We start from the raw sequence: 21,230 nt of genomic DNA, 5'->3' as shown, positions 1-21,230 counted from the left end.
CGGTGTTCAGGAAAAAACAATTTGGCTGTTGACAGTCAGCGATGCAAACCGGGTAATTTTAATGCATTTCGAAGACCCAATCATCAAAGATATGAGACATAACTTGTGATCGGTCTTGAGTTCTTATCTTGAACTGCACCATTTTTGTAGTTGATTTAGAAAAAAGTTCAATTTTCATTGTTTCATTTTAGTAATGACTCAGCTTTTACCCGTCAAAGTGACAGCTACACCAATAGCAAGCTATTCAAATTGAAACTTCTTATTGTAAACCTCTTTAGTAATACTCATCTTCATAAGAATGAGTTTAGTTTGCATCTTTTATGCAATACCTCCTCCAACATTCATACAAAGAACATGGTTAATAATACTATGCGTATGAATTGTTACCAGAATTTGTTTTATTTAATTCTCTTTGATTGACAGATATTGATTTGTCAAAACCTAAACCACCCACCTGTGTACATTGCAGACGGGAGATTAGTTTCATCTTAATTTATTCATGAATAAGACAAAATTCATACAATCATCAAGCCAATAATAAAAGAGTGTATTTCAAGGGAATACAAAGAAAATTTTCCAGACATTGAATGATATTTTATTCTATTAATATTTATAAAGTTCGAACACAACAGCTCTTGGAGAAACTTCTTATTTTTAATCATAAATCGAAAGCATAGTATTAAACATGTTATACTTAATAACTTATTTATAAATCTTATAATACTTTCATTGGTTTCAAAACAAAGATAGTCAGGGAGTTAGTTGCACTAAAAACATAAAATTAAATGAAAAATTTCAACAACAGTTCAATGTGACTTCCATCATTTTCTTCTTTAGAAACTGAATCATTCTTTTGTGAGAAGGTACATACTTATTGACTGAATACATCATTAAACAAAACAAGACTTACTTCGTATGAATATGTATTCAAAAGAAAAACCATCTGCCTTTCTAAGCGATTGCCAAAAAACTGCCAATCAATCATTCAGCTTAACAAATTTTTGTTTGGTAATCAAAACCAAAAGTATTAAAATGCTCCTTTATTTGTTATATTAGCTTTTCTTTAGATGTAGAAACATCCATCAAAATAATATAACAGTATATGAACGTATTTACGTGTTTTCTGTTTTGTATATAAATACATTTATATTAAGACATACATCATACTAACTCTTATGAGACTTGGGTTTTGTTTTGATGAATAAAGCTTTCTTGGAATGTCAATTTGAACATATTTTTTTGATTTTTGTATTTAGAGGAGCTCATATAAGGCGAGACCATAAGTTAGGTTAGGTTTTACGGTGTGATGCATCAGCAAAGGCCAAAAGATATCTCACTTGGATCGCTGCGGATCCATTGTGATTCCCAGGAAAGAAGAAGAATTGGTTATGGTATCAGAAGGTCGCTGAGGATTAATTTTAGGGTGGGTCAACCTTGAACCATCCTGATTATTGGAAAAAAATGAACAATATCCTCAAGTGGCAAGAAAGAGACGTCGTATTTGTTATTCTTCTTTTGGCTAGGCTTGTGTATTTGCAGACAAAGTGGAAAATGGCTAAAACAAAAGCATTGATCCGTTTTTGGACAATTTGTATGGTTTTCCAAATACTGGAATGTTGCTGTGCTCTTGGACCCAACGAAAGGTTACCGCGTTGGCTTCGCTGAGTAAACAAAGTTCCCTACGATATTTTTAACAAGTTTTGACTGTTGTATGAAAAGCTATACTGCTTAAAGGCGATACTGCAGTAATGTAATAGCTCTATTGATCTGTCAAGGTTATATAATCCTCCTAGATAGAAGACCTTGTTTAAATATGGGCTTCATTTAAATATGAACTTCCCAAGACTCAATATTAAACATCCCTAAAACTAGCGATATTGACTCTTTTGGGTTGTCTTAGCTTAGTTTGTCTCATCACAATCATGCAGAAAAATCCATCTATTTCAATTGAAAAGTGACACTTTGGAGGGAGACTTTCAAACAAACCAATTCAGAAGCGTAGTAATGATTTTAATTTAAATAAATAAACATCTTCAAGATTCAAAAGGCTTTTGACTCTTCCCACAATAATTTTTTAGAGTCGACGTGGTAACCAACGATCTGTAGAGTACGATGTTGTGGTAATGCTTTAAAATGGATTTGATGAACATTATCTTTTTTTTCCGAAGAACTTTTTGTGGTAGTCGTTTTTTTAATATACTGCCCTCGATAAAGGGGTTATAAATACCCTTAAAATATTTAAACACATTTCAAGCAATTACGAAAGGAGGATAGGAGTAGAAATGAGAAACCGATGCACATTGGTTTTGAATGTCTGAAAATTGTAATGAGTGGGAAATATTGAGCCTGGTAATATACGTCTGAAATTGGGCTTAAGGGTAAACGGAGATGCATTCCTAGCAGTACGGGTATTACGGTTGAATTGTTAAAGGGGAAGAATGCAAGTGGCTATTTCACTAAAGCATTGTTTATAAAAATAACGACAAAACAATGACAGGCATGAGACCATGCGGTGGTGTTCAAGAAAAGCAAATTTTGGACGAATAAAAGCTTTGTAAAATATGGACAGATCAGAAGGGCTGTAAAACTTTTTGCATCGTCAGAGAAAACCTAAACACTTAGCAGCATTTTTGGCGATGTCAAATATGTGATCACTCCACAACTTGTGGTTTGTGATGCACGTACCTAGATATAGTTATACAGACTCCTCGCAGCAAGTACCACTCATGGAAAGTGGCATTGGGGGAGTGTTACGCTTTTGCGACAGTAGCGAGCATTGATTTTTCGAAGCATTAAATTTTACACGGTTTTTGAGTTCCAATTGAACAATGCTGTCAAGAACAGAATTTAATGAGCTTATCATACTTTCCCGTTGGTAGTCCACATCCGAAGAAAAAGGATACAAATTTAAAACGAATATCAAATTCTGAGGGTGCTGTCATCAGCGAAGATCATTTATTAAAATAAAAAAGAGCGTCGGAGACAAAATAGATCCCTGGGGCACACCACTATTTATTTTGTGGATATCAGATTTGAACCCATTCAATACTACTTAAATTAAACAGTTCGAAAGGAGATTCATTAATATCAAAAACACGCATTTTCGACAAGAGAGCTTGGTGCCAAACTCTATCGAATGCTTTTAAAATATCAAGTACAATAATCTTGCTAAAGATTTGTTCCACTGTTAGGTGAGATAAACCATGAGATCAACAGTGGACCTATTGCAATGAAAGCTGTACTGCCTGTCATTAAGAAGCTTCCGTTCTTCAAGATATATTTTAAGCTGAAAATTGATCAGCGTTTTCATGACCTTGGAAAGAAGAGAGAAGAGAATAATTTAAGAGACAGGCCGGACAGGTAATACAATAGCGTGGATACTACCAAAAATCATTTGTTACAAATGACCAAAAATGTTTAGCACCTGTAGGACATTGTGTAGTATTTGTTTTCCGTAGTTCCTGGTCATGCAAAAATGTAATGCGTCGAATAGCTTGTTTGAACTTATCCCGGTTTTCATCAAACCTCTTTACAGCTCGAATCAAACCATGAGTTTTCTTTACGTTTGATAGATTTTATCCTATTCTGGATAAAATTTCTCACTCCAAAAAGAATTAAGTTCGTAACTATATCTGCACTGGAATCCACGTCACTATCGAGGAAGCATAGTGACTAGTTAAAGTTCCTGAAGAAATCGTTGAGACCATTCTAGTTGGCTTTTTCATACTCCCATATGGTTCTCGTAGGGTTATTTTTTTAACTGGGGTTTTTAGGCATGATACATTAACAGATAAGAAAAATGGTCTGGTGTGCCTACAGGCAATAATACACTAATCGTTCCCATTCGCGAAAAAATGTGTGAAGCGTGGGCTGCCTATTCTTAAGAACTTAGCAAACTGGCGGAAAATTTGACTCCTGAATATGATTTTTAAAACAAGACAATCCAGCCAGAACTCATGCCTTACTTATGTAAATATAAGGTCATTGAGACATTGAATCAACAGTTATTGGCTCTATTACTGAGCGTATAAAACCTAATGGAAGAAGTTCGCTAAATGTTTATCTGCGAAAACACTGTCTTTCGCGTAGCCCCACTGTCTTACGCGGCTAGGCAATTTTTCTTACTATAAACCTATATTCGCTAGAGTTGTGTGGCATGTGTTATCATATGACCATAACGCTCCAAATTGACGGTGACAGTAGTTCCATCGTCGTTTTTTAAGAAGTAAGGTCTAATCACACCTCCAAACCAAAGAGCGTACGAAACAGTGATTTTTTGCGGATGTTATGGCCACTCTTCAGTTGAGGATTCTCAGAACCTCAAATACGACAATTTTGTTTATTAAAATACCCACCGAGTGAGAAAAAATCGCAGTCCACCGCCTGTTGTTCAAGCACCCATTCGAGACGCATCTACGACATTGTGAATGGTCAGCTGACTTCACTTGTTATGTAAACTGGACTTTATATGTATGAAGGTGTAGATCCAAATGCAAAATACGCCATAATGTGCCGCAAGACAGTCCTATTTCCTAAGAACGAAGAATAACCGTTCGGGTCTTCGGAAACACTTTCACTCACAGCTGCGATATTTTCAGTGGTACGAACGAAACGATGATGCACAGGCCTTATAATAACTATAACCAATCCAGTCTCTTCAAATTTCCATAATTTCCTGTTAAAGCACGATATGTGGCTGTGGCAGAATCAACATTTTTGTAGTAGGTTTTAGCACTTTTTATGCATTGCAATAGTGAAGTGATCCATTTCCGTAAATGTCAGACTCACGGTTTTTAATAACTCAAAAAATATGAACAAAAATATTTGTAACCTCGAATATTTGCCAAACAAAACATATATTACGTTTTTGACATCTGGTAATTTTCTTAGAAAAAGTAAAGTTACTAAAAGTTGATAAAAATTGTTAAAGATTGATTGTTGACTCAAATATTTTGGCGAAAATGTAATATATTGGCTTCAAACTAATTTTATCTCATAAGAGATATTGTTTTTAACATTCAGTACAATTTTTATAAAAATCCTATAGTCAGTTTTTTATAAAAATTAAAATCTACAAAAAATGCTACACAAAATTGGTAAAAGTTGATATTCAGTTCTCGATATCTCGTGAATAAATGAAGGTATTGACTTCAAAATGATTTCATTATTTGCTAAATTGTGTTGTTATTGTAAGATAATAGTATTCCAAAAAACGATCTTACGGATTTTTTTTTTTGAAAAAATAAAACTTTTCAAAATAGCTGACTAAAAATGTCGGGAACAAAAACAAATGATTTCAATCAAACATATTTTATCATTGTTCATAACTTTAAGTTAGTTTTTTTTTGAAAAACTCAATTGACAAGTTTTTCTACAAAACACGAAAACCTACAAAAACATCAAAAAAATTGATAAGAAATGGTTTTCGACTCAAGTAGTTTTTAAAAAAGAGAAATATTGACTTTAAATTTTATCATCTCACCCAAAATTTTGCTATTAATATTTGGAAAAACTTTCAGACAAATCGACAGACGCGATGAGGATTTATCAGTGTTGGTCGCATCCAAGCCACTTTTGATTTATGTTTCTTGAGATATACATAAAACTGGGTTAAAAACTAAAAGAATGTATTTGTATTTTTAAATGCAACTTTGAAGTTGTTAAGTTTATCCAAAATTTTGTTGACGATTTCCAATAAATAAAAAGCCCCAGACTTGATTGCAATAAAACAGTTTGTCTGGAAAATATTTGTGTCAAGACCTTTTTTGGTGGAATTTTAATTTTGTTTAAAATTATGTACATATAAAAATTTTTGTTGATTAGGAATCAAAAATATAAAACAGAGCTCATAGGCCCTTAAAATTTTGTCTAACGATTAAAATGCTTACCTTATTTTAATCATTCTGAACAAAATTTTTGTTGTCGTGTTAAAAAATGTAAATGTTCGAACTTTTTGACAAAAACTTAACCAAATTATTTCAATAAAATCTTCATAATTTTTTCAAATAGTTCACGAGTATGTCATTATCTAACCCCTATTTATAATACCTGAAATAAAGTGTTTGTCACAAGTCCTTCCTACGACTATTTAGTACAAAAATAAGGACTCATGACTATAAAATAAAACTTCTGAGAATATTTTTTTTTTTTGAAAGTATCAACAATAACCTTATTTCCATTGGTCGAAGTAAAAACACGCCCAGATGTTAATTTTTGTATCCCCTGAGGCCCTGAGAGATTATGGGTTTTGTTTATACAATTAGAGACCCAACATTTCAATTTCTCAAAGAACCCTTAGATGAACCCCCTGGGTGAATAATGAAGCAGGAAATGTGCAAATAATTTTTGTAATTTAAATGCCAGACAAATCAAATTTTTGTAAGCCTGGTGACCATTTGTAATTAAATATATTAACTACTTTGTATATGAACTTGGGAAATTAACCAACTTTAAGAGAAAACCATTTATGAATAATTTCATTAACATATTTCACCAAATAAAAATATTCCTGTGTTTAGAATTTTAATAAAAGTTGTTTTTCATTAATATTTTATATACCTGAAGTAATTAATAAAATTAAGTATGCACTCAAACTAAGCTTTACCCATTAAAAAAACGCACTGAAGAGCTCCAAAAAAGTCCTTAAATACGAAACCACAAACAAAATAAAACTTTCCTTGTTTTATTTTGTTTTTATGATATTATTTGTTGTTGTTGTGCTTGCTTACTATAATAACTCTTGATCTCAGACCCATGTTATAAATAGAACCGCATGACTTCATTCCAAATCAAATTTAAAAACTTGTTGGGTAGAATGTTTTTTGAAACCCAAATATTTTCTGGTTTTTTGATGCATTAGGAAGATACTTTGTGCATATATGTAGCTATTCCTATAGAGCTTATCCATGTTATTGGTTGAACTGATGTGAACTCCTTGAACAAGTTTTACCAGTTGACTGTATCTACCTTAGGTATATAATTTAGGTGGATTTGGTTAGAAGCTCAAATGCATTCAGAACCTAAATATAAACTAAGTTCGTTATACTAGTACCTTGTTTCATCAACTATATATATACAAATATCTATTAAGCTACTTGGTATAAGTTTTGCTTTGTTTACACAACAGCAAATTGATGAAGAAGATACTTTTTGAAACACAAGCCAAGAGTGTTCAATTTACTCAAAAGTTAAGGTTTTTAATGTTTAGATATGTGAGCTGTCCTATATGTATATATTTTTTTAAACTTAAAGTGCTTTGGAAGTAGATGATTCGCTTGTTCATATATTAATTTTCAACACCCATGTGTTTTGGAAAAACCATCTGTTGTACAGTAGAAATGTATTCTATAAAAAGTAAAGGGAAACATTGCTGCGGATACGAATTTCACTTTTTTTTTATATGGAAATAATTTTCGAGTTTTTCATTTTTATACTTTGGTACGTTTTATATCTTCTTGAGATTCGATGGAAGTGTTATTTTGGTAGTGTCTAACATACAAAACACTATGACGTCATTTTGTAACTCAAGATGGAATTTCGACAGAATTTCTTTTAAATTTTTTTCAACTAATGTCTGCTAATTCAATTTTTTATGTGTTTTTTTAATGAGCTGACGACTCAACTTTTGATTAATTTGTTTTGTGAATGCAAGTTCCAGTTATGTGCAATCCTACAAAATTTTGTAGTGACTCCATATCAATTGTAGTATGACTACCTTTCAAAAAAAGATAAGTTAATTCAAATCTTACTTCTCGTTCTGGTTTTAAGCATATACGAATAGAATTATCTTTGAATTATTTGCGTGTCGTTGTTATCTTTTTTATAAATAATAATAAACCTAAATAAAAATTGGTACGGTTTTGTGTTTTTAAGCTTAGTCGAAAAACTTGTCTTATTATTATTAACTTCCTATAGGAGTTATTGTAATTGGTCTAATTTGTCGAATTCAAGTTTTCAAGGTTACTAGAGTCGAAATAAAAGATTTTTAGAAAGAAGTCTGTGCGCGTTCGTATGTCCGTACGTTTTTTTCCTAGTCTATAGCTTAAGACCCAGAAGAAATATCGACTTCAAATAAATTTTGTTATACAGATAATATTGCAGAAAGATCCAAAAAGGGCTCTCAAGAAAATTGCTTGGGTGTTACCATAGCAGTTAAAAAAAAAAGGTGAACATTTTGGTCAAACATAAATATCTCACCTGTTAATGACGCTAGAGACTTGAATTAAATTTTATATTATGAAGGGTGATTTTTTTGAGGTTAGGATTTTCATGCATTAGTATTTGACAGATCACGCGGGATTTCAGACATGGTGTCAAAGAGAAAGATGCTCAGTATGCTTTGACATTTCATCATGAATAGACTTACTAACGAGTAACGCTTGCAAATCATTGAATTTTATTACCAAAATCAGTGTTCGGTTCGAAATGTGTTTCGCGCTTTACGTCCGATTTATGGTCTACATAATCGACCAAGTGAGCAAACAATTAATGCGATTGTGACCAAGTTTCGCACTCAGTTTACTTTATTGGACATTAAACCAACCACACGAATGCGTACAGTGCCTACAGAAGAGAATATTGCGTCTGTTTCTAAGAGTGTTGCTGAAGACCGTGAAATGTCGATTCGTCGCCGTTCGCAGCAATTGGGTTTGTGTTATTCGACCACATGGAAGATTTTACGCAAAACCGTATAAAATACAGCTCGTGCAAGAACTGAAGACGAACGATCTGCCACAACGTCGAATTTTCAGTGAATGGGCCCTAGAAAAGTTGGCAGAAAATCCGCTTTTTTATCGACAAATTTTGTTCAGCGATGAGGCTCATTTCTGGTTGAATGGCTACGTAAATAAGCAAAATTGCTGCATTTGGAGTGAAGAGCAACCAGAAGCCGTTCAAGAACTGCCCATGCATCCCGAAAAATGCACTGTTTGGTGTGGTTTGTACGCTGGTGGAATCATTGGACCGTATTTTTTCAAAGATGCTGTTGGACGCAACGTTACGGTGAATGGCGATCGCTATCGTTCAATGCTAACAAACTTTTTGTTGCCAAAAATGGAAGAACTGAACTTGGTTGACATGTGGTTTCAACAAGATGGTGCTACATGCCACACAGCTCGCGATTCTATGGTCATTTTGAGGGAAAACTTCGGAGAACAATTCATCTCAAGGAATGGACCGGTAAGTTGGCCACCAAGATCATGCGATTTGACGCCTTTAGACTATTTTTTGTGGGGCTACGTCAAGTCTAAAGTCTACACAAATAAGCCAGCAACTATTCCAGCTTTGGAAGACAACATTTCCGAAGAAATTCGGGCTATTACGGCCGAAATGCTCGAAAAAGTTACCCAAAATTGGACTTTCCGAATGGACCACCTAAGACGCAGCCGCGGTCAACATTTAAATGAAATTATCTTCAAAAAGTAAATGTCATGGACCAATCTAACGTTTCAAATAAAGAATCGATGAGATTTTGCAAATTTTATGCGTTTTTTTTTTTAAGTTCTAAAGCTCTTAAAAAATCACCGTTTATATTGTAACGTGATACCAAACAAATATATTTTTGAAAAAAAATGAAATTAACGGTTTTTTATAAATTAAAAAAAAAACTGAAAAAAAAATTGTCACTTCGAAATTGTCACAACTTTGTGCAACGAAAAATAAGGTTTTTAACATCTGGTAAAATTTTGAGAAAAATCGAATTGACAATTTTTTTTACAAAGAATAAAAACCTAAACAAAATTAATAAAAATTCGTAAACATTTATTTTTGACTTTTCAAAAATTTGAGATTATGGCTTTCAACTAATTTTAACTTAAAATAAATATTCTTTTCATCATTCGATTAAATTTTGAGAAAAATCGAATTGACAGGTTTTTATAAACTTAAACTTGGTAAAAATTTAATTTTGACTTAAATAGATTTTCAAAAATTAAAAATATTAACTTCAAACTTATTTTATTTCACGGAAAATATTGTTTTCGATATTCCGTAATTTTTTTATAAGAATCCAACAAAATTATACTCAAATTTGGTGAAAATTGATGTTCGGTTCTCGATATCTCTCAAATTAACTACTTTCATCCAAATTGTATTTATTTGTATAAGAAATAAAAAAAAGTTAAGAAATGCTAATAAAATTGTTAAAAATTTGTTTTCTACTAAAAATCTATTCAACAAAACTAGATTTTGAAACTAACTATGAAAAATATTGTTGGCAATTTTGAAATTTTTAAGAATAATTCAACTGACAACTTTTTTAACCCAACACGAAAACCTACAAACCTTTTTTTGTCGAAAATCTTAACCATTTTAGTAACAATTTTTGCAAGTTTTTTTTTGTTATAGAAAACAAAAACAGCTCAGATTTTTCTAAGAACAATATCTTACGTTAACAACAAATTTTATCACAGAAAGAAATTATTTCGAAGATATTACCTTTATTTATTCGCGAAAAATCGAAAATGGAATATCAATATTTACCAATAATTTTAACAATTGCATACTATTTTGTATACATTTTTATTTTTATGAAAAAATTCATTTTGGATTCTTATAAAACTTATACTGAATTCCAAAAATAATATTTGCTATAAGATAAGAAAGTTTAAAGTTAATATGTTCAGTTTTTGAAAAGATATTTGAGTCGAAAATCAACTTTTAGTAATGTTTTTTGGGTTCTTATTCTTGGTAAGAAAACTGTCCACTCTATTTTTCTCAAAATTTTGCCAGATGTCAAAACGTTATTCTTCGTTGCATACAATTATTTTGGAGATAATTCAAGTTAAGATAAGTATTTGATTTAACAATTATTTATTTTTTCGTTTTTTTTTTTTGTTTAATTTATAAGAAAACGTTTATTGAATTTTATTAAAAATTGTATGGGTTTAATATCACGTTGCAATATATAGAATACAATTTAATTCAAATCCCTAGCGTTACTGGCTATTGAGATATTTTGGAATAACTCAATTCTCTTAGAAGTCCTTTTTGCACCTTTCTGCGTTATTATCTGTATAACAAAATTTATTGGAAGTTGATATATCTACTGGTTCCTGAGATATGGAGGACAAAAAGCCTCCCGGACGTATGTACGTACACACGCAAATCTTTTATGTAGGCTCTAGAAAACTTCAAAATATGTCAAAACATTTAATTCAACAAATCGGACCGAATAAACTATGGCGTTTAATCCAGGCTTCGCGAAAACTGAAAAGTATTTTAGATTTGCGAACATTGACATGTTCACCATTTTCAACACTTTTTCAATGTGTTTCATTTTCAGTAAAGGCATAGTGTTGACTTGTTAAATGTCATGAGATAAGATCTTGAAAAATATCAGTTGCCTTAAAAACGAGATATCCAGAAAGAAATCTATCCTACCCTTTTTTCTTGAGATCCTAGTTTAAGTGTCGCCTTTCTTTAGCTGTATATACAGCTTTAAAAAGCAGAGACATTTCTTTAATCTATTTTTTTAAAAGCTAAAATAACTGGAGTACAATTGTCAACTGTCAAAAGTTATAATTATTATTTTCTTTTAAAAAAAAGATACCTACCAGATAGACATACATTGTGTATAAGAACTAACTCAAGGCCAAATTTTAAACAACCGAAACCATTCATAAGTCACAAAGAAACTGAAGCAGGCATAAACACTCTAAGACTCTAATTTTGAGTAAGATTCTTATGTTATTTTACATTCTCACCACATAAACGCTACAGACAAAGCTTATAGAGTAAAGGGGTTGCCATTTTGTCTGATCTAACAACTGAAGACACCGAATGAATTTTCTTTTTCACACCGCATCGGGACGGGATTCCCCAGACAAACAAACCACAATAATTAAAAAATGGATAAGAACCAACTTTTCTTCATTATTCTTTTTGGTTTCTTATGTTGCCAACATTGAAAAGAGTCTTATTTTTTATTCACTACTCCACCGCCAGGCCGGTCGCCGCCGTGAGATTGTTGAGAGTAAAAAATGATAAAAATACAATTCTAAAATATTCACCTCACTCGATAGAAGTTCTGGAAACGAACCTAACTCAGTTCTCCTCAGTTCTGTTTGAGTTGTTTTAACGATCGATCGTGAGCGGACGTCGAACGACACGTACGGATTGTTTACTGTACCGGAATACGCAGCCGTGAAATAAATTAAAAAAATAATAAATATTTTTCTCGGATTGTTTTCTATGTTATTTTATAAAGTTTTTCTTTTAAGGTATTTTTTTATAATAAATGTCATCATGCGAAACAAAATTTATTTAATTTATGTATGTGTTTCTTTTTCGAAATTAATTTGAATTAAATTGCACGCAAAATTATAGTGCGATCTTTTAATTCCTAACGAGATACAAAAATAGCTTCAAGATCACACACAACGCATCAGGAGAAGTGTTTAAATTCCTTATTTCTTATTCAATGCAATTTTATGTGACCACAATATTTCATGTCTTTTAAATAAAATGCAACCGTTGTGTTAAGTGTCTGTGTTTGAAAATGGTGACCAACGAGCGACGGTGGCGACGAATGAACGTTGCAGCGGCGGCGGTCGGTGGTAGCAACATGACAGTGATAAATTGTGTCAAGTGTCTTAGTTTTGTTGTTTATGTTTATATTTTTTTCTATTAAATGCAATAAATCGAGCGTCAATATCAATGTCAGTGTCAACTAGACGTTGAGAAAAAGTTTTCATTTATATTTTTCTTCTTTAATTAATTTTTTTAAAATCAAAAGTGCTTACATCAAAATTTCATGCAAAACGTATAAGAAAAAACTTGGCGCGCAAAATGTTGTCTTCAATTTCAAATGCAATATTATTTACATTCACAACTCATTCCGCCGGATGTTTGTGAATGACATTTTCACAGTCAAAAATATGGAAGTGAACTTTGACAGTTACCTTTTAAAAAGATAAACTCAAAAGATGTGTGACAAGCGTCATCAAATCAATTTCAAATTAAGCAGATATCCATAAAAGTGATAATTTAAAGAAAATAAAAACTTGTCTTTCACATCTTAATATATTTAAAAAAAACAACACTCATTTTATTGTTTCCCGGACCTAATAATTTGTGATTTATTTAAACAAACAAAAAAATGGAGAACTTATTTCAATTTTATGAATGGTTCAATTGGTTGCCTTTTTTAATTAATTATGTAGATTGAAATTCAAATTGATTTCCAACAGATTTAATATTCGTTTTTTTTTTTTCATCTTTTGTATTTGTTTTTGTTTTGTTTGAACCCATTTTAATAAATGAGTGTGTGGGTTGAAACTGCCAATGGAGTGAAAGTCGCGGTCTAAATTATTATGAAGACTTTTATAGCTTTAAAAATACTCGTTTTGTTTGCTAAAGAAAAGGATGGGATTATTGATGATGAGTATTGGTAGTATTATTATGATGACTATATAATTTGGTTCTTAACAGTTATTATTTGATACTTATCAGAGTCAAGTTCAATTAAATCAAAATTTAAATATAATTATGAATGTAGGTTATGAAGGAACGACATAGATTGAGTTTTTATTCAGTGTTATTGTTAAATAAAATCAAAAAGGTACATAAATTAAGCTTTTCAATATTAGCAGATCATTGAAAAGAACTACTTAAAAATTAAATATGCTAAGGAATACAACTTTTTTAAACTTTTAGAACCTATGCATCACAATGGCCGACAAAATTACGTTATTTTTCTGTTGCACAAACAAAACAATACTTTTATAAACGTTTAACATGTTCTAAAATCGTATTTCGCCCTTCAATTTTTCTATCAAATCAGGTTTTTAAAATGTGCCCGTTTTACATTGGTAATGAAAAATAAAAGAGGGTTTTAAGCCTTTATTACTGTTTAAAGTATAAGGATTTTTCAAAGTAGAAATCTTTGTCTTCTAGATGCAGTGCATTGGAAACTCTCACGAGTTATTAGCCTTCATTTGATTCTATATGAACTTTTGAGCAAATGTTGAATTCAAAGCTTTGATGTTTTTGTAAAAAAAAAAATACGTTTTAAAGTTAATTTTAAGTGCTGCTATTTGATTTAAAACTTATTTTTATTTCGAACTCTGTGCTTACATTTTTAAAATACCTGTTTTCAACAAGAATTTTATATTTTTTAATGTGTTTGAAAAACAAGGTATAAAAAACATTTGTAGACTGCGGATACGTTTCTAACCGTTATTCTTTTTTATAATAAAAAACGTTCAAGCATTTTAACTGAAAACTAAAGAAATGGATTATAGAATTTGAAAAAACCATCACGTATTATATTAAAAAAAAAACTACGTAAGAAATAAAGAAAGCCTCAAAAAGCTTTAAACAAGGTTTTCCATTAAAATCGGAATCGATTTTAAAATTGCATAAACCAAGTTCTATAAGAGATATCGATATTAAGATATCGATCTTCAAATCAGACTAAATACGACCGATTGCATCGATTATGTTATTTTTGATTGGCACGGTGTAATTTGCAGATCATTCGCATAGACCTGCGACTTAAGGAAGCTCCACAAGAAAACGACTAATAAGAATATTGACTTTGTCTGGAGCTGTGTGGCACGTAGGGCCATCCTGTTGAAACCGAATTTCTTCGGTGTCCATATCATTCAATTAAGGCCACTCAAAATCAGTTATCATCGACCTATTGGAATCGCCTTTTACTACAATGGCTTCCCAGCATCATTTACAAAGAAGGACTGACCGATAATGCCTCCAGCTCAAAATCCACACCAAACAGCAACTTTGTTTGGATGCGTTTGCATCTTTTGAACCTTGAGTGGATTCGTGTCGTTCCAAATCCGGCAATTTTTTTATTCAAGCGCACGTTCATCCAAAAATGAGATAGATGATTTTTCGACCAAAATTGGGTTCAACTTCCAATTGTTACAAAATTCTTTTGGAGAACGCACGACATTGCATATGGTCGCTTGGTAGAAGCTCCTGAGTCAGATAGATTTTATACGGGGCAGTCCCAAATCACGATGCAAAATTTGCCATTTTGTATCAGATTCTGTTGCACACAATAGTGAAATCGGGAGATCTTGCTTTTCATTGACTTACGATTGTTTGTTGATTGTGCACTGAGCCGATGGACTCGAATTTGGCCACCAAACGTTGACAAATCGACTTATGAAGACGACCATGTACCCCATAGAGTTTAATTAGTTCCACGTGTTGCTCCACGCTGTAACATGCCATTATGATTTGTCAATATTATTGCCACAAGCTGTCAAAATCAACCCCTCCGTATTGGAAAACCCTTTATATTCATAAGTTTCTTTTAGAATTTTAAAAATGCATCATCTAAAAAACTTTACGTGTAAGAGTCATTTTAAAGTCGAATAGAAATTAAGCCCATCAAAGGCCATTGCAAAAGTGATTGCCAGTAGAATAAAACTTAACGTGTTTGATTAATGGAATTATAAAACATTGACTAATAAGTTTGCATATGCGTATTGCTCGAGTTCGACTGCAAAAATGCAATAATGAAAAATCTGATGCGCCTTCAATTGCTAAGTAAATTTGATAGTGTAAAAGAATAGTTTGAAATCTTTGTGCAGAATTAACCTCTTGGCACTCTACTATATCAAATGTTGAGATGTTAAGATCGATGATGAGTTGATGTTTGTGAATCAAATATTAAGCACTTTCGATATGGACCATCATGATGAGTGTTGTCTACTAACATTAAGTTTTTGCACAAACTTGCTTACACCGGTCGTGGTGGATGCTTTCGTTTTGAACAAACCTTCTTTTCAAAAAAAACTCATTGTTTGGAAATATGTTTACAATTCCCAATGTCGTTCAAGCATAAAGTACATGATTAAGTTCTGAGAAGTTAGGAAGCTGCTGTGTCAAAATAACCTGCACTACCCTACCGTTGAAGATTAGAAAATAGTGGATAATGTTGTTCTCCTTGATGAATCTTTTTTCTGAATGGAGAAAGTCCTAATAATGCCAAAAAGTTTTATATTTAATCGATTAAACCATTCTTTTACGTATATCGCGTCGATATTTTGTTTTCTTCTTAATTACAGAACAAATCTTTTTCTTTTTTTAAACTTCTGCATCACTACTCACGAAATTCATTTATGATAATGACGTCATTGCTGACGACTACTAATTATGACTTTTTGACTTCATGTGTTGATGATGCAGTCTGCCGATGCTTTTTCTTTTAACAATATTTGTTTCTAAATAAACGGCTACTTTTTCCAAGCTGATATAACTTATATGTATGTTTCTATCAGGAAGTTGCCTTAAAATTAAAAATTAAATTATTTAAATAAGACTGTTAACTCACGAAAATTGAGTGAACTTTTGTTTCAGGCACTAACAGCTTTATTGATAAGAAATTGTCAACTGGATTGATAAATCTAATTTTAGATAGTCGATCAACTCAAAAAAGCTATCAACAAAATTGTGTATATGTGTTTGATACCGGAATCGAACAATATATCGGGATTTGTTTCATAATTACTACTAACAAATATTAATCTAATAAGTATATTAGTTAAAACGCGCCTTATTCGCTTAAAGACATTTTTAAATTACATAAATGAAAAATATCAACAACAATATCTTCTTAAAGCAAATATAGAGAATTAAAGTGTCCTCAAATTAATCATAAGTTTTGAACGCAACCTCATGTAACATTTGGGCATTATTTAAATTTGTTTGTAGAAACCTTTTCAAAAGACAACTTTTTATATTAACGTAACCACAAAAAAAGGCACAAATGAATTTAGGAAGTGTGTCATTCAAATTGAAAGAAAATAGAAAATACAAATATTTTAACCATTTTTAAAGAAAAGCTCAAAAAGGTATACAAAAGTTTTGATATTTGATAATAAAACTTTGTCGGTAGGGAATTGAAATTCTCAAAGGAACGAAAATGTGTCAAACCCTATTTGACTGTTTTGTTCTATTTGTTTTAGTTTTTCATTCCAAGTCGATGTATTATTTAAAAATTAATTTAATTTTCCAGTTTATGTACATATGTATGTTTTTCATCCCTTCTTAAATGTTATGCAACCAATCAAGGAACTTTACAAGTTTACAATCCTCTCCAACTAAAATACTTTTGGTCTGAGTAAATTTAAAATTTCATAGAACTTGAAATAATGAACGAATTATTCAATGATCAAGTTTTCCTTTTGAGAAATTTGACATTAAAATTACTATAATAGTTATTTATAGTTACATAGGTAACACAAATTTTATATTTTAAGTTTAGCTATGTACTCGTACTATTTTTGTAATCTCAGGAAATACCAAAACCAGTTCAAAGCCAACATCTTTATTTTTGCCAAGATATTCGCATCGAAAATCAATTTTCACCAAATTGTAGTAGTATTTCTTATAAGTAGCTTGCGTTTTTAGTTCGAGATATATTTGGAGTTAATCAACTTCTTCCTTTATTTTAAATTGAGAGGTAACGCACCAGTTTCTTGCACATGTTACCCTGCCTCACTCCCACAAGGTAGACCATCCTCCCAGAACAGTACGAGCAATGACACTATGCAACGTCTGGTGGATGGCTTTGGTATGCCAGTTTTCGGTGTATGCAACAGTCAAGTAAGGTCGTGTTGGCTTATTAGTGCCTTGATAATGTAAGAAGACAGGTGTGCATACTCTTTGGCTGTCGCCTCAGCAGTATATACACATGCAGAATCAGTCCGTACTATCATTGTCGTCCTGTACAAAGCTTTTTTTGACGTTAACCATCACGGAGCAATTTCCTGCCATTTGATAAGCTGGACCTATTGTTGTCAAGGCGTTTCAAGCCATTAAGTAGGTTTGTCGAAAAACAATACATTTCTGCTTAAAATGACAAAGAGTTCATCCAGAGTTCGCGACAACAATCCACAAGCTTCGATTTGAATTCGATGGAAAATTAAATTGCTTTATTTGCCGCTTAGCTGTCAATAAAGGAGGTGATATCAACTGTTATTGAGATTTGTCTAACAACTTTCCTAACTAAAAAGACTTCAGTTTAAAAGACACTGCTAAAATTAGGTAGTCTGGATGAGCTGGCTAGTCCAAGAGTTTCTAAATAGAAACTTGCACCAACACCAATATCCCACATGGAGCCGTCGCGTCGGCCTATACTTCTACTGTCAGTTCTACTTAGAAAAGAGGTTGTAAATGGCGTTTAAAAGTCATTTAAGTAGTTAGTATTGGTACATACTTTGTTACCCGTGTATTTTGTACAATCACCTCGCGGGATTTTAAGTAATCTGTTTGGAATAGCTGCAGTGCTCTATTAGTCGCTGCTTTTTGGGCAGACAGATTTAAGCCTGCAGTGGGTTTAGTCCTCATGGATCCTGTGATACAAATGCATGCCATTCTTTGTATACCTTGGTCATGATTCAAAAATCCTCTTATAGGAGAAGAATGCAAAGATGGCCACTTTAGTTCTACCTCAAACGTTACTCCAATTCAATTTCCTATTGAAGACCACACCAAGATACTTTTCCGTGGTCCGAGAATTTGAGTTCGGGTTCCTTACAATAGAATAAATTTTGAAAGCTGTTCTGGTTTTGCGGATTAATCGTCAAACCACAGTTTTTAGTCCATGTATACAGTTAATTTTCATTTGGATTTTCTATCTGCTCGCTGTCACTAGCAATGTTAAATCATCTGCGTGTGCATTTTTTTAAGCTTCACTGTGGTCGGGCCTCATGAGTACTTTATTTATCACGAATACTAAAGGAAGCGGAGAACGGACCCCTACTTGTGGGTTCCCTCTGGAAGCAAATACTTTTATCTGTACACCTCTAAACTCAAAGTTGATCCGTCTATTTTTTAACATATACCATCTGATGATGGCGTTATTTACGTTAAGATTAAAATGTGCTTCGTCCACCGCCTCATTTTCAACATTATTAAAGACTCTTTAATATCTTGAAAGCCGGTTAGGGTGTTCTTTTTGGCTTTGAGCATTTTCTATGCAGTACTCTACAATTTTTCATAACGCGCATAAAAGCATTCATTTTTGAGAATTTTAATTCATATAAAGTGTGGACTATTATTCAAATTACTGCCTCGAAAAGATTAACAGCATGCTATTTTTTAAGTAAATTTTTAAACACTTTTTTGTATATTTCTAATGGTATCTCGATAACAGCTTAAGTAATATAACATCTAACGCATCTATTCAGTGATTGTTCAGTAAACACGTATTGTGTGGTTTGTTGCAAATTGATCTTGATTTTAAAATGATTGATCCTAATAGGAATCTATTGCATTGGGTATCCTTTTTTCAGAATTTCCAACTCAGATTGTTTAATTACGTGCTGCTAAACTTAAATTTACCAAATTTACGTTTGTAATTAATTAATCGCTAATTTAGACCATTATTTCTTAAAAATTGAAATTGGTTGAATGTATGCCTTAACATTTGCAAACTTCTGGAAAAAACTTAATCAAGCTATGTTTTATCTCAGAATATTGTTCAAAAAAAAAATTGCACATTTAGGTTCTTGATATGAATATAACTTTGCTTTATACTTAAAGATACTCACCAATATCTTCTTATCGTCATTTTGTTTTTCATTTAGGTACTTTTATCAGTAAATTTTCACATATATTTTATCTCAAACCAATAGTAAAATGAAATAAAGATAAACCATCATATTCATTGGCACATTCGATTTATTCTTTCGTAAACGAACAAACAATATTTTTCAAACTTTTTGAATATATTTCTTATTTCCCTTTAATCGTGATTAATTTTGTTTTGTATATTTTGTCTAATCTTATAAATAGCTTAAGATAACTAAACAAGAACTTTTGAAATGTTCAACGTTTAAAGACGAAGTTTGCACGAAATGACAGCAAATCTATTTTTGAACCACTTATGATTATAGTTCTTTTTAATGAATTCTTAGAATACCACAAATAGCCAAACAAAGTTCAAGCTACTTTGAGCACAATCTTCTTATTTTATTTGTAATGTTATGGAATTCAAAACTGATAAACTATAGTTCGAAAAATTTTAACAGATTATGGGATTGTGTGTATGTTGAAGACATTTCAAATATTTTTGGATTTTGCATAAAAATAAATACATGCATCTTTAGTTCAAAAAAAAAACTACAAACAAAGATTTATATAAGATAAACACTATCTACTAATACATCATGGTCTTGGTATTTTAAGAATGTCACTAAGCTGTAATTATTCGAAATACTAAATACCTTACCAGCCTATGATGTGACTCGATGTTTTCATTACAGCTCTAATGAGAACCCTCATTGCTTTTGTTAATTTATCAAGCGCCAGTCATTAACTCGTTGCATGTTAACGTTGCTAAATAGAAGCTTTTAACTATGGTCGTTGATACTCATGATTTTAATCTCAAGCCACCTGGCAAAAATTAGCAAATTTATGAGCTTTATTAAATATCTTATGGGTGTGACAAATAAAGTGATTAAGAAAAAGTGAATATACTATGCTGAGTAAAAAACTGATACCTTCTTGAGGCTCAATGAATGTGTTTGTACAGTTGTGTCAAACATGCAACACACTATGTTTTTATTTGAAAACCTAAGGTAGACTTTAATATTTCAATAGAATTTCTTTTCAATTTATTTCAAATCAAGTTGGATTATTTAATTAGTTGAGAGTTGTTGGGCTTTTATTCTGTGTTTAGATCAGTTTCAATGTACAGTTCGTCATTGAATATTCTCCTTCACTCTCCATCTATGAAGACGGTAAAAAATTTGGCAAAAGTCAAAACCTCAGCATTATAAATGAGAACCGGGATAGTGAGTGTCTTACAGAGGGTGACTTAATATGCTCGAAAGAGGACCTTAGGTATTATCTGGTGACGATTTGCCAAAAACGACTTTGTTCAATGTCGTTTCTTGATAAGAGCACAATCTTTGTCTTTCCTTCATTGACCACTAAACCCATCTTCTCTGCTTCAATCACAGTGCTAAAAACACGGCACTGACATCACTCTTTAATCTTCCATATATTAATATCATCAGCGTTTCCAAGTATTTGGACGGAAGAATATGCATCTAGTTTTGATGATTGACTTTTGCACAATTCTTTCCAGAATGATGTTGAATAAGTTACATGACAGTAAATTGACTTGTCTCAAAACGTTTTTAGAGCAGCGTTATTCTTTGTTGTCATTGTACAGTAATGAACAAGTTTGATAAAGATGCTTAACTAGTCATTGTTCTGTAAAGTTCTTATCAATTTGAAGTTCCAGTGTGTTT

General features: G+C 31.8%; 1 protein-coding gene across 4 annotated transcripts in view; it reads left to right on the top strand.

Annotated features, from left to right (window-relative positions):
* The window catches only part of LOC129947544 (atrial natriuretic peptide receptor 1), a 265,818-nt gene that overhangs the window by 160,438 nt on the left and 84,150 nt on the right, over positions 1 to 21,230 (top strand). The window contains exon 1 of one of the 4 annotated variants that reach the window (XM_056058153.1): positions 12,056 to 12,218. The exons of 2 other annotated variants lie outside the window; for them this stretch is intronic. The gene's annotated coding sequence lies outside the window, so the exon portion shown is untranslated. Of the gene's footprint in view, positions 1 to 12,055; positions 12,219 to 21,230 lie in introns of those variants that run through there. One more of the 4 variants, XM_056058170.1, reaches the window with a different exon arrangement.

The sequence above is a fragment of the Eupeodes corollae genome, chromosome 1 (assembly GCF_945859685.1).
Source record: "Eupeodes corollae chromosome 1, idEupCoro1.1, whole genome shotgun sequence".
Lineage (NCBI taxonomy): Eukaryota > Metazoa > Arthropoda > Insecta > Diptera > Syrphidae > Eupeodes > Eupeodes corollae.
The sequence above is the reverse complement of the archived record's forward strand: the minus strand, read 5'-3'. Positions and strand labels throughout refer to the sequence as shown.